We start from the raw sequence: 6268 nt of genomic DNA, 5'->3' as shown, positions 1-6268 counted from the left end.
TTTTGTGTGTGTGTGTTTTATTTTCACAAAGATAAAGAAGAAAATAGAAGAGGGAGATGTCAATAGCGATCCGCGTGGACCTGGCTTGAACTACCAACCATCTCTGATAGATATGAGAGTAAATAAGGGAAACGACCAGGGCAATCCGCGAAGATTTACTTGAACCACAGTTGTCACACAGAGAAGAAATAGATGTAACTTGTACATCATGTACAAGCCACTCGTCACAACAGACAAAATTGCGGGCTAAAGAGATAGATAATAAATCATTACGCCGGCACTAAGACAGTAACCAACCTTATTAATGAAAAGGGCCAGTGTCCTGCGTGTGTGAGTGAGGTGAAGGTGTGTGTGTATGTGTGTGTGAGTGACAGCTAGCGTTAATGAGAGGGAAAGCGAGAGTGACCTCGCACAGAGAATGAATCACAAACACGAATATTAACGTTCACTATAACAAAACTGAAGTACATTAGCAATGCTAGCTATTTAAGATTATTTCAACTACCACATTGAATTCAACATTTAATGATATGCGACAGAATGTACGCATGAATGAATGGTGACATGAAAAAATATTCGCAAGCTATTTAACAAGCAAATCTTCTCGGGGTCAGAAATCTGAACTGCCGAGGTACATGTCTAGCTAGGCATGCCAGACCTCAATAAAACTCATGAACGGGGGGATCCTATACCCAAATGCCGTATATGACTGAGGCGACTCGAGCCAGGGAATATAAATAACCTGCTCTCTTCTGCGTATCTGTGATGGGCGCTCGCAAAATTCCCTAAGGATATATAAATTTTCACGAATCACACAAACGCTTGGGGTGTACCCAAAACATGCAAGCGACTTGAGGAGGGTGAGAAAGGTGTGATTAATAAGCAAATAATGATTCTAGCTTAAACCCTAGTTCTACATTAATTAACGGACATAACCGCGGGTCACACCGACTCAAAAGGTGTCGTAAATGTTATTAGGCGTTTACGCAACCCCGGGGCAATATCGGGCAATACTGTGCACTATGATATGGGGGAAGATCCTACGCTATATTCAAAATAATACATTTCTATGAAATTGCGTTACATGCCCTGTTCTAGCGCCGATAGAACTTGTCACCAAAAAGCAATGTAACAATGCTATGTTTACTCCCAAATTACAGGGAGCCAAGCAGTCATCTGACCCTACCCACGCCGCCACCGACCGGGAAAAGAAAAAGTGAGGTCAGGTTAAGACGGGAAAACAACCTTTTCTCTTCCAAAGTGACCGCAAGCGAAAGAAAAGGTACGGTCAGGTCGGGGCGAGGGGAGGGACGAGATCAAATGAAATGATATTCGTGATAAGATAAAATCACGAACGTGTTAAATTCGTTGCAGATGAAACAATATAAATCTCTAAAAACGAGAGAAAATAATTAATTACTTAACTAACGAACGATATTCATGTTTATTGATCACATACTCGATCGCACGGAAATGCGATCTGAGGTGGAAGAATAGTGTGAGAAAGTGCCATTTGCTGTCATTAGCACCTTTTAACCCAACAAAAAAACAACGGCTTAACACATGTATGGGAGAAGGAAGGGAAAAGAAATAAGAAAGGGGGCCCAAACGTGTACTTACGGTTTTTTTTTCTTAGCCATGTCTTGAAGCGGTCGAGCGGATTTTCTTCAAAGGTTTGCGTTCATGCTGCGAGCCGGAAGGACGCAGCGCCACCCTGCCACCAGATTGTAAAAGGCTATGCATACTCTAGTACAGTGGCTGACAGGGACGCAAAACACACGTAAAGGGGTGAACGACTTGTCTAAAGGGGTAAAAGCGTCGCGCGAGGTCACGGTCAGCTGCCCGGAGGGAGAGGGCGGAGCTGACCTTAGCGCACTGGTCGCTTAGCACGAGGCCTAGGTCATTCCCGGTATAAGTAGTGACTGTTCCAGCTGGAGGAGCGATAGCAGCAGCTGGAGGAAGCATGGGGGGAGCGAGGTGAGGTCACCGGCTCCGTCTGCTACACTGATTGCTCCACTGTACAATAACTCTGTTCATGAACATTATTTTCTCATTATTTTCTCTTATGCCACTTTGTTATGTTCCTTTGTTCTCAACCACTATCGTTTATATAAACAAAAGAATGACCCACTGAACCTCACTCTCAGAACCTGGAAGGCAGGCGAGGGTCTCACCTGCAATAGTGTATCATAGCAGAACTAAACCTGCTATGATAATCCCTAGCAACCGAAAAAAAAATGTGTTAATTTTCTTTGTTCCACTGTTATGTTTGTTAATCCAATCAATTCTCCATAAAAACAAAGAGTAACCCACTGAACCTCGCTCTCAGCTTCTAGGAGCTGGAAGGGAGGCAGGCGAGGGTCTCACCTCCAATAGCGGGACTAAAACTCCAATGATAATCCCTAGCAGGCGAAAAAGGGTGTCTCCTACCAAACCAACGTGGCTCCATTTTAACTTCTTTTTCAACAATAAACCGCGCCTTCCAACCAGTGATAGAAATCAAAGAACACACCAGCCAAGAGGTCTCGCCCCCTTCTTTATTAATTCATTTTTTTCAATTTCTAGGGCAGGGCAGCACTTGCCTACCACACACACCTACAACCCGGTCCGAACGTTGGTTCAGGTCACATATCCATCATAATTAAAATTTCTACATCACTAATACTAAAAAAAGAAAGATGATCTTTCCCGTATAAACAAGCAGACTGGGAGTCGTTTAAATCCAAATTGAATTATCAAAACTTTGAATTTAATCTTGACAGGCTTGATTCCCAAACAATAGATGGGTATTGGAATTAAATCTTCGCCTCCATCGCCTCAACTATGTTGAGCACCATCCCCAGGTCTCAGTATAAAACTCGCATATCATTTCATCCATCTGAAAGGACAAAACGTCTCCTGACCTGTTTTCAAAGTCTTTTTACTCAAAATTGAAACAGATGAAACCATGTTCAATGTTCTATTCTAAGAAGACACGCCATTGATAGTCAATAACGACCGACAAAAATATTGGACAGATTTAGTGTAAAAAGTAGAATGTAACAGAGTTCGCAATCCACGGGAATTTTGGCAAAAAAATCGACAACTCAAAGGTAATAACTACCCCCCTTCTCCCACCCCATTCATAATAACGTAAAAGTTTCAGATCCCGTGGATGTTATCAAATTTTTTGAAGAACACTGGGCCCAAATTTTCTAGCCTCACCGTCCTCATCCCTTGTTCACTGCCAGGATTCAAGAAATGGATACCTGGAGTCAAGAGAACGGTAAAAATCAACCCAGAGCCAATTTTCCGACTGGATAGGCTGGACGACACCTGCGAACTCAAAGCCCCCATCTCGTGTGAGGAAGTAAAAGAAATAATAAAGAGGCTTCCTCGTAAGGCTCCAGGCTCCTCACAGATCGGTCGCGATCTAAGGTTGTCTTCCTGACAACCTTATACAAGCTTTGCTCATCTTTACAACGCTTCTCTCGCTACCGGCTATTTTTCCTCTCCCTTTAAAACTGCTTTAGTGGCCCTCTTCCTAAGCCACGAAAGGACCTGACTGACCAAATGGGTTACCGCCCTATTGGACTACTCGAGACTAGGCAAAAAAAAAAAAAAAAAAAATCATAACACTCAACTACGGTGGTATCTCGAAGACCATAACATTCTCCCACACAAACAATTCGGCTTTCACTCGCATCACTCGACGCAAGACGCACTCAACATCATCACAAACTACATAAACAACAAAAAAGACCGACGACTGAAGTCTGTTCTTGTCACAAAAGATGAGCGAGCCTTCGACACGGTCTGGCATGCTGGCCTCAAGTACAAGCTGTGTACTAAATTTAACTAATAAGTTGCTCTGAAGTTTTCTTGTTGACCGCAGATTAAAATTTAAATTCTCAAACAAAGTTTCAGGCATCATTTCAATGCACGCTGGAGTACCTCAGGGCAGCATTCTATACATTATACACAAATGTATACATTATACATAAACAACCTTCCAGACAGACTCACTTACTATCCTCTATGCTGACGACTGTACGCACTTAGCTCGACACAATGCGCTTTCAGGTGTCGTTCAGCGCATTAATGGTGACACGGTCTCGAGATGGGAGTATAAATGGTGTAACAAGACTAGCACGACAAAAAACAAAAGTTCTCTTTGTAAGACCACAAAAACTTCCTCCTTACGACAACATTTACCTCAACACCTTCGAAAGACTACAAGCACCTCTCCAAGTCAGATCCTCTTGTACCATCCTTGGTTTAACCTCTGATACCTACTTTCGATTTCACTTGCCTATCAGTTCAAAGGCAGCCTTGGCAAGAAAAACCTTACATTCGCTTTATCAATTTAAAAATGCGTCCCTACGCCCGAAGCTGCATCTATACAAAACACTGATCAAACCTCTCCTGCTAAAGAGCACTCTCACAAACAGAATACACTAACAAGCGCAAACTCCAGCTTGTTCAGAATAAAGCACTCGGTTCGATCTAAATGGTAGAGTGGGATCGATTTATTACATCTGAACTCCACCAGGAAACTTCTCTGCTACCTCTGAACATCGAGTGGCATAGGTTGGTCTGTAAACAGACCGACACACCCCGTGCTTGGCATACCGACTGGCTGGATAGACTCAACACCATCTTTCGTTCCGGCCGGAGACCGGGATTAGGCCATGATCTTATTTCTTTGGCATGGGACGAAGAAGTGGATGCAGTTTTTTAGGCTTGGCCACATCCTTTGAAGCCACCTCCTACTTCTTCATTTTCACCTTTCCCCTTCCCCTATCCCCTTTTGGTCAGTTATTGTTTTGTTTGTGTTCTCTCTTCTGTTTTTTTAACATAGTTTGTTGTTTTCTTTTGGTTTGTCTTTTAATTTCCTAATTAAAATTTAACCTCCCCTTTGCCGCAGCCCTCATTCATTCATTTGAGATTTACGAAGTTCTGGCTTCGCCCGGGCTTTCATACATATGGCCCAGCCTGTGTCAGCTATTTATGGCTGTCTCATTTTGTTCTCTGACACTCTATGCTTACCGTGGTGGTGGGATTGCTAGCAGGTGCTCCTGCCGCCATGGTGTAAGCATGCGGCATAATCTCATTACCAGCCTTGCGGCCATTGTGGACGGTCCTTGTCTCAGAAATTGTGTGTGCTCACAATTCTGTAAGTAATGTACCGAACGCCACGTTCGGCTCGCCACAGTGCATGCAACACCTGTCTTCATGGTCAATTGTCTCTATGATCTATGCGCAATGGTAACCTGTGAAAAATTTTTTCGCTACCTCTATTCATTGCTTCAGAGAGTGCCAGTGGCTCATAGCCTGTGGCGTCTGAGTACCATCTGGCCGAGGGGAAGGATCTCGTTTTCTCTTTGTGAAGCTGCAGGAGGAAGACACGAGCTGTGGCATTACACTTCTGCCTTAAGATTTTTCGGCTCGGTTTTATGATCATGGAATTTGGGGGTATACCCCTGCCAATATCAGCCAGTCTGTCAACAAGCTCATTCCCTCTGATGCCTATGTGGCTAGGGACCCAGTTTATGATTATTCTTCTACCCTGAGCAAGAATCCTCTGTGCTATTGTGAGGACAATGGTCAGAAGGTGGATGTTTTCTTTGAGTGAGTTTTGCTGTAGACAGTCAATGGCTGCCCTGGAGTCTGTAGGTATGAATCTGTGTCCTTCTCTCAGGGACGTGTAGGGTAGGGCTCCCATGATCGCAACTGCCTCTGCCTGTAGTGAGGAGGCGTTGTCTGTTACCCTCATGGATTGTGTGGCATCCCTTACTGCAAAGCCGACGCCTGCGGTGTGGTTTAAGAGATCGACTGATCCATCGGTGAAGTAGGTTCTACTACACGGAGAAGTGATGGCTGCAATGACCTTCTCAGCTTCTGCCTTTAGACTAGGCATAGTGTATTGATTCTTTCTCCTTTGACAAGCTCCCTTGGCAAGTAGTTGTTGTTTGAGCTGATAGCGTATCAACACCCTGGCTGTGTGAAACAGCCAGGAGTTGTTTGCCAACAGCTCGTGGTCTCGTTCTAGGCGTCTGAGTATTTTTGTCTCTTGTTTGTGTGTGTTCCTTGGAGCTTGGATGACCTTTGAAAATAACTGAGCTGCCATTAGATCAATTCGTGATTCCGGTGGGAGAGGGTTTGCCTCCATGAAGAGATTGAGGGCCTTCGTCCACCTTGGGGCACCCAAAATGATCCTGGCTGCTTCATTTTGAACTGTCTACAATTTTTCTCTTAATTTTGGCTTTACGGCAATCAGGGAGACAGA

This window comes from Penaeus monodon, chromosome 41 (genome assembly GCF_015228065.2).
Source record: "Penaeus monodon isolate SGIC_2016 chromosome 41, NSTDA_Pmon_1, whole genome shotgun sequence".
NCBI lineage: Eukaryota > Metazoa > Arthropoda > Malacostraca > Decapoda > Penaeidae > Penaeus > Penaeus monodon.
The sequence above is the reverse complement of the archived record's forward strand: the minus strand, read 5'-3'. Positions refer to the sequence as shown.